We start from the raw sequence: 9,444 nt of genomic DNA on the forward strand, positions 1-9,444 counted from the left end.
GATAGAGAAGAATGAATGACATGAAGCGGAAGAAGGATGATGGATTTCATTTGGAAACATGAGCGTTTTCTATGAGAAAATTCCCCCCATTACCAAAAGGGGAATTCTCAGGTAGGTAATTGGATTTATGAGTCTGAAACTCAAGGGATCAGGCTTTGCTACAGTTTGAGGAGTCAGCATAAGCTGAAGCCAAGGGTGTGGATGAGATTGTAAGGAGAGATTTTCAGAATAATAATAATAACAGCAAGAATATAAGGACAAGCACTGGAAAGTATCAATATCTCCATCCCAAGCTGAGTAAGAAGGCCAGAGAGCTGGAAGAAGAACCAGGAAATGGAACTGGAGAGCATTATGCTAAGTGAAATAAGCCAGTCAGTGAAAGAAAAATACCACATGATCTCACTCATTTATGGATAATAAAGAACATTATAAACTGATGAACAAAAATAGATACAGAGGTATAGAAGCATAAAACAGACTGTCAAACTACAGTGGGAAGGCTGGGGAGAGTTGTGGGAGGAAGTAAGAGATCAACCAAAGGACTTGTATGCATGCATATAAACATAACCAATGGATGCAAGACACGGGGCGGGGGGGGGGGGGGCAGGGGGGGAAAGGAGACATATGTACTACTATTTGTAACACTTTAAACAATAAAATAAAAAATAAAAATAAAAGAACCAGGAGAAAGTGAAGCTGTAAAATAATTGAAGGAGAATATCAAAGAGTTTTGGGTCCATAATTTCATTTGAACTCTGTGACTGAAATAAAGATATTCTCTCCCTTTATAATGCTAAGGAAAATGCTCCTTAAGTCAAGACAAAAAATTTTCTGTGACAGCAAAGGATGTTGTAGTGGTTCTTGGTCTGCCCATCTCTTTTCCTTATGGCAATCCCTCCACCTGCTTGTGTGGGTGGGTGGACCAATGACTGAGGCTGGGCCAATCATCAGAATCCATCTTTCTGGCTGTAGTGATTGGTTCATTGTGTGTAGGTGGAGGAGCATGCAGAGCTGGTGCTAATCAGAATCTACTTCCTGGGAAATTTTAGTCTTGAGAGAAGATACACAGAGGCAGAAAGTAATTAGAACTAAGTCACTGATGGCAGTTCCCTGAGAGAAGTTTGAAGATCTTTTGCTGCTAAAATTCCTAGACCTGCCCTTGTTCTGTTCCTTCCAAAGACTTTGTCATTCACTGTTGCAAGCCACCCTACTTTCCCTTAATTTTCTTTTTCATTTTGCTTCTTCTTTCCCCCTTTCTGGAGTTGCTTCCTATTGTTGGCAACAAGAACTGATACTGGCTTTTTGTAACATCTGACATTTTTTTAATATGGTGTTTATTCCAATTGACCAGGTGTTAATATGTACTCTGTTGCCGTAACAAATGTTTAACTGATTCAGATGTTTTGACTAACTGTAGAACAGAGTCTGATTTGAAAGGAACTTGTAAAATGCTGAAACCAGGAAACCCCTAAATTATAACCAATTATTTTCTAGAAATAGACATCTAAAGTGAGGCTTTATAAGTCCAAAAACCACTTCAAATTGTCCTTTGCCTCAGGAGGACAAAAGAGTGAGCATGTTCAGGGTGTTGGCCAGAAAGTTATTAAAATGATGAACCAAGAAGAAAGCAGAGTCTGAAAGAGACTCATTGGTTTGGAAACAAATTGGAGCCAAGGATATCCCTATGGCACCATAGTGAAAATAACGGGGCTAGACAGATGGAAGGATGAGAACTTATGGCTTGGGAAAGGTTGCTATACACAGTAAAATTTTTAGTGTGTATAGCAACCTTTGGTGATGACATGTTCTAGGATGTGAATAGGAATCTATACTAATAAAAGGGTAATATGCTAATTAGACCAGGTCTACTGGACATGTTCTGGTTGTCTGGTCCTCCTTCCAGACAAAGCCATGGTGGCAAGGGCCAAGACAGAGGTGGTTAGGGGCAATCAGGCCAGCAGGAGAGCAGTTAGGGGTGATCACGCAGGCAGGTGAGCGGTTAGGAGCCAGCGGTCCTGGATTGCGAGAGGGATGTCTGATCCCTGCAGAATCAGGCCTAAACCAGAAGTTGGACATCCCCTGAGGGGTCTCAGATTGGAGAGGGTACAGGCTGGGATGAGGGACATCCCTGCCCCCCCTTCCTGCATGAATTTCCTGCACCGGGCCTCTAGTGAGTTAATAAGATGGAATGAAGTGGAAGCTAATAGTGATGAGAAATAGTGAGGGTAGAACTTTGGATGAATTTGCTATATGGATGCCCAACATCTTTTAGTATGTCATGAGGAGGAAAGTGAATTAAGGAATACACATTATTACTGTTATAGTTAGTCTCATTATATCTTTGCAAATTAGATTTTAAGTTGTTTAAGAATGTTTCTTTAACTCCTAGCTTTCCTAATTATGGGTCTAAATACCTCATTCTTTCCTTCATAGCATTAGGGTTATGTTAAAACCTGTGCTATGGGAAACTGTAGTGTGAATGTTGACAGTCAGAGATTTTATAGATGGACAGGCTTTTTCAAGACTGACATTTAGTGTTTCTGCATTTATAATATTATATCCAAAATAAGAGTGAGTGGATTGTCTTGATGAATTCATTTCTCTTGAGAATACATTTTCCTATTTTCTGGTCTCTCTTACTTGAAATCATTTTCCATCGTTTTATGGAATAATAGTTTAAGTATTTATAGGTCATGGAGAAAGCTATTATGCTTCGAGATATAGTTACAAATCAATGTGTAGAAGTGCTAAAACTGAGACATTTTTATAATTTAGATAGCAACACCAGTATTTACTGGTATTTCAGAAAGCACTCTTTTAAAAAGGAGGCAATTACATTTGCAGCTGAAAGAATAGGAGTAGCCACACCGAATGGAAATGTGCTAATTCAGAGAAAAACTGGCAAATACCCCTGGTTAACAAAGCATGCTGAGACAATGTTCAAGCCTGACCAAAGACAACCCCAAAATGTTTGTGCCCTTACCCTAATGCTCCTTTTAATGAAGGTAATTTGACATGAAGTGCATAGCTTCCTTTATGAATTAATAAACACTCAAGAGACCATATGCTTTCATGCTCCTGTTTCAGGTGCAACAACACTTTATAATTTTTCTCAAAATATTTCTAGGAAGAGATTTCCAACCATTTATCAAGTATTTTCCCATTGCCCCGTAAGAAATCCTTCTCAGATTCTAATTCAAAGTTTTCTGGTGTGATTATAGGCCATGGAGGCAGTCATATGGATTTAGGGTTGACCATAGGAATAGCTTCTTTAAAATCTGAATAACTTCTGATACTATTTAATACACTAAGTAAAAACTCTGACTTTGCCTTTTAATCCTTAAAAAGATAGCAGGCGAAGTCTCTTCTCTGGGTCTCTGATGGGCTGAGTGAAGAAGATGGAGGCAGATATTAAAGGGCAAGCACTGTACAGCTGTGGGCCTCTGTCTGAATAATGCTATTCTTCTTGGAATGGCCTTTGTTTCTCTGCTGGGTGATCTCTTAGCACAAAACCTTTTCTGTATGAAGTATTCATTCACCACCTTCCCAGACAGAGTTCATCCCTTTCCACATACTTCTTCATAGATATGCATGTGTAATGCATTGTACTGTAACTATTGAATGTCTCCCAGGCCATCTGGACAGTGAGGTTTCTCAAGAGTCCTTTGTGCTTGGTTCAATGCCAGAAAAGTTAGATTCATAATAAAAGACTTATTATCATTAGAATGGTTACTTTACTTAACACATTATAAGAGTCAAGGCAGCACACTTTCCTCATAGATGTTAAAGAAATTAGATATCCTTTACCCTAATGCCTTTTAGTCCAAATGTCAGAATTTAAGGCAAGGTAGTCAGCTGACTCAGATGGTTGAGATTTGGGGGGATTTCGTAAAGTCACAGGAAGGGAGGCAGGTTGAAGACGTACAATATTAACCACCTTTTATACAGAAATGATCATCTGGGAAACATATCTGACATTTTCCTGAGGTCAGGGATCAACTCTAAATTAGTATTGTCAACATTTTAGAAAGAGCTTTTGTGGATGAAAGAGTCTCATGGGAAAATTCAAGAAATAAGAGCAGGGGGAAGGAAGTAGTGTGGCAGAGTTAGGACAGGTCATGGGCTGTAGTGTCAATTAGATTCCCTTTCAGCTTGGACACTCCCCAGATGCGTGGATTTGAGTGTATGATTTAGTTCTCTCTGATTTTATCTGAGCATCATAATCTAAGGGAAATAGTTGTCTCATTGTTCCGTTTTGATAACTAAATGAGACTGGGTTTATAGATCATCTAAAGAACACAGTATATATAAAAAAAAAAATTTAGTCTCCAGGTCTTATCTAAAAATCTAACCAGTATTTACTGCATAGTTGAATAGTTCTCACACTTTAGTGTGTATAAGAATAGGCTTGAATTCTTATTAAAATGCAGATGCTTGAGTACCATTACCAGTTGTTTGATAAGGCCCAACAATATGACTGCTTAATGAGTCTCTCTGGTGATTCTCATGTAGGTGCATTTTAGACCACAGTTAAGCAAAGAACCAAGAACCATTTATGTAGACTGGCAGATGTGTAGTATACGGTGCAAGGTATTTATAACTTTTTGTAGGTTACAATTCAGTGGTGATACTGAAAGTCTATTGCAAAATGGAAAAGCATGAGTTTAGCTGAGTTCAAAACAATAGACCATTTTTTTTATATGATTCTCAAGCATGCTGCCATTTTTGCTGTGAGAACTATCCCTTGGGCTCTCAAGTTATTTAAACACAGCAACACCAGTTAACCTGGTCACTCTGGCCTGCCTGCAGCAAGGATCCTCTAGGATAGTTTAGTAAGAATTTCCCCCACCCTAACATCTCTCCTCTTAGTAAGTTTCTATCCACTGATCCCTCACTCTATCCATAGGCTATAAATCCCCACTCTTCCTTGTATTTGGAATTGAGCCCAATTCTATACTGAGGTATAGTTTCTCCTAATCTGTTTTTACTGTTCAACTCTGATTCTCTTTAACAATATCTAAATGTTAAATCTATTTTTACAACTACAGAAAGCTGCTCCCCAGGGTACCTACTGGGCTGAACACATGTACACACTTCTATAAGTAACCCAGAGAAGGTGTCTTCTCCAGGCTTCTGTGTGTGGGCATTTTAAACACTTCAGAAAATTTTACCCTATATTCTAAAACTGCTTCGCTCACATTCCTAGTGCTTCTATAACTTTACTTCCTTTAAATGGCAAGAGTCAAGTTTTCCTAGAATTTTTTTTCTTTTTAACATCTCTCTCCAGCTCTCCAGCTCTTGACAAATACTTTTCTACTATCTGTTTCTGTGAGTTCAACTTTTTGTTTTAAGATTCTACATATGGTATATATGTAATACCATGGAGTATTTGTTATTCTCTGGCTTTTTTCACTTAGGATAACGTCTTTAGGGTTTATCCATGTTGCTACAAATGACAGAATTTTCTTCTTTCTCATGTCTGAATAATATTCCATTGCATGCATGTGTCTGTCCGTCTATCTATCTATCTATCTATTCCATATCTTTATCCACTCATCTGTTGAGGACCACTTACATTGTTCTCACATCATGGCTATTGTGAATAATGCTGCCATAAACATGGGAGTGCAGATATCTCTGTTTTCATTTCTTTTGGATGTATATCCAGAAGCGAGATTGCTGGATCATATGGTGTTGTATATGTTTAAGTTTTGAAGAATCTCCCTAGTATTTTCTATAGTGGCTGCAGCAATTTACATTCCCACAAATTGTGAACAAGGGTCTCCTTTACTCTAGCTAACACTTGCTATCTCTTGTTTTGTTGATGATAGCCATTCTAACAGTTGTGGGGTGATATTTCCTTTTGGTTTTGATTTGCATTTCCCTGATAGTGATGTTGAGCTTTCTTGCTTTCTTTCATGTCCCTGTTGGCTATCTTCTTTAGAGAAATGTCTATTTAGTTCCTCTGCCCATTTTTTAATCAGATTATGTTTTTGCTATGGAGTTGTGTGAGTTCTTTATGTATTTTGGACATTAATCCCTTATTAGGTATATAATTGACAAATATTTTATCCCACCTCATAGGTGGTCTTTGTACTTTGTTGATGGTTTCATTGTGCTGTACAGAAGCTTTGCAGTTTGTTTATGTAACTGTCAAGATTAATAAAAGGTCTGATATGACTTCTTCTTTTCTCTTTCTCCTTCAACTTGATATCGGAAAATATGATCAAAGTGTACTTCAGAGGATTAGCATAGAAACAAGTACAATTGAAGGGAAAAACAAGCAAAGAAACTATCATGTCAAGATAACATTTTAAAATAAACAACACTAAGAGATTTAAAAAGTCCCTGGAAAGATTCACAAGATCTGTGAATATATGATTTATTGAAATTAATCAAAGGCAAAGGAAAGTACTGAAGACTGAAAAATATAGTCAAGCTGCAAGAACACGAAGAAAAACAAGACTAAATCAGGGAGGATTAAAATGAACTAATCCTTCTCAGCTAGCATTGCTAAGTGCAATGATCTAAAAGATTATAAGTCACTCAGGGACCCACAGTCAGCTAGACAGAATAATTCGGTGCCCTAATCCTCCCTTTTTTTTCCGCATTGAGAACAGTTATGGATGGAGACACGTGCATGTCACATCACATCTATCCCAGTTTTTTAATTATTTATATATTCTTCATTTTAAAATATTATGCTATAAAACTATATTAAAAAATGAGCCCGCAACAATAGTAACACTTAAAAGCAAAACTTTGAATTCAATACTCTGGCATCTAATTTATTTAAATATAAATAAGAAGGAATTTGGAATTTAATTAATACCTTATAAACAAAACTATACATAAGATGAGATCAATAATAATGCCCTCAAATTCTGAACACAAAAGAAAACAGAAAAAAAAGTGACAACATCCAGGTCTCCTGGTAGTGAAAAAAAAAGGTGTGTTTTTTAATTAGGAGGGCACAAATGTGCAATTCTAACCTTGCTATTTATTAGATATACAACTTTGAAAATGATATTCAATCTTTCTGAAGCCCAATGAGGAGAAAATATTTTTGAGATGGGCTGACAATGGGGGACAAGTGGAATTGGAACTCAAGAGGCAGGAATATTATAAAACTTCCAAATATGTTGCATTTTCTTTATATATGAGTAATGAAAAACTACATTCTTTTTTGTCTTAGAATATTAGTAATAAATAATTAAATTTTGCAGGACTTGGGCAGATCACAGATAATTAAACTCTCCATAATCTGTTACCTTGGTTTATTGATGGAGAAATATGGTGAGGACACTAATGGATATGAATGTTATAATTAGCACCAGCATACATCTGGGAAATGCTATGGTCTGCCCACGTGGTTTCTGCATCCCACAATCTACCAGTCACCAATAAGAAGGTATCACTATTGGATGGAACATCTGAGAACAAGATTGCTGAATTAGGCACAAACTTTGAATTTGCAGGTGTACACATCTTCTCATTCATGATAATGTGAGTTGTTACGGTAGTCAGAGAGAAGTCTAAAATGAAAGGAATTGAGAAATTTGGATTATGGTATAAATTATATAAACCTTGGTCAAAATAAGCATTGAGAAACTATATTAACAGATTTTACCATGTCCGAGGGAATCAAGAAGCTAATAATATTTTCCAGAGATAATGTAAGTTAGAATGCTTTTGATAATTCTCTTCTGCTATGAGTGTAGACCACTACATATCCTCATATATCCATTCTTTCATAGTAATAAAACCCCTGATTTCTAGTTGGGATCATGACTACTAAAGACATTTCTCAGCCAATGGAAAACGTGAAATGCAAGTGGGAGGTTGTTGAATAATTTCAAGGTTAGAAAACAATCCCATATAAAATAGCATCATAAAGAATAAAGTACTTAGGGATAAACTTAATCAAGCAGGAAAACATCTGTACACCGAAAAATACAAGACATTAATGAAAGAAACTGAAGTCACAAACAAATGAGAAGGTATTCCGTGCTCATGGATTAGAAGAATCAATACTGTTAAAATGTCCATACTACCCAAAGTGCTCTCCTGATTCAATGCAATCCCTATTAAAATTCTAATGGCATTTTTCTCAGAAATAGAACAAACACTCCTAAAATCTGTATGAAGCCACAAAGAACCCTAAATAGGCAAATTGATATTGAGGAAAACAAAGTTGGAGGTATCATGTGCTCTGATTTCAAACTATATGACAAAGCTATTCAAAATAGTATGTTACTGGTATAAAAAAGATACATAGATCAATGGAACAGAATACAGAGCCCAGAAATAAACCCATGCATATATACTCAATTAATTTATGACAAGGAGACAAGAATTAAAGAATAAGCATTTATCTCTATAAACTTATTTCTTAGAACTACTTTTTTGCTGCATCTCATGGTTTTATATTTTGTGTTTCCACTTTCATTTGTCTCAAGTATTTTTTTTTTTTACTTCTTTTTTCTTTGACTTATTGCTTGTTTGGAAGCAGGTTGTTTAATCTCCACCTATTTTGTGAATTTTCCAGTTTTCTTCTTATAATTGATTTCTAGTTTCTTATCTCTGTGGTCAGAAAAGATGCTTGATATGATTTTAATCTTTTTAAATGTATTAAGACCCATCTTGTGGCCTTATATATGATCTATCTTGCAGAATGATCTATGTGCACTTGAGAATATATATTCTGCTATTGTTCTATGGAATGTTTTACATCCCTCTGTTAGGTCCATCTGGGCTCTAGTTTAAGTCTAATATTTCCTTACTGTTTTTCTATCTGGATAATCTATTACTAAAAGTGGGGTATTGAAGTCTCCTATTGTTAGTGTATTGCTATTTCTCCCTTCAGATGTTATTATTTGCTTTATAAACTTAGGTGTTCCAATGTTGGGTGCATAAATATTTACAACTGTTACAACATCTGGGTGAACAGACCCCTTTATCATTATATAATGACCTCCAATGTCTCTTGTTACAGTTTTTAGGTTAAAGTCTATTATTCTATGACATAATAATAGCTGCTTCTATGATCTTTTGGTTTCTATTTGCATGTAATATATTTTCACATTCTTTTATTTTCAGTCTAAGTGTGTCCTAAACTTTTAAATATGTATCTATTCTATCCAACAATCCTAATAAGATGAAAAACCACTCTTGGCTTTATTTCTAAATTTTATTTTTTATTCATTATATTTTACTTTTATTAACTTATCAATCCCATATATTTGGTGACTACGTAACATATATATTTCAATGAGGTGACTGCTAAGTTTATTTTCCCAGTTTTTATTGCTATTCAATAATGCAACATATATTGCTATGGATTTTCTTTTGAGAATGACCTGGCCAGAGCCCATGAGGTTCTGTTAATTTGTTTTATTGTTTTTAAGTAGACAAACTTGGTTTAGTTCTTCTTTGGTCTCAAGA

Source organism: Myotis nattereri (genome assembly GCF_964212035.1).
Source record: "Myotis nattereri genome assembly, chromosome: 1".
Classification (NCBI taxonomy): Eukaryota; Metazoa; Chordata; class Mammalia; order Chiroptera; family Vespertilionidae; genus Myotis; species Myotis nattereri.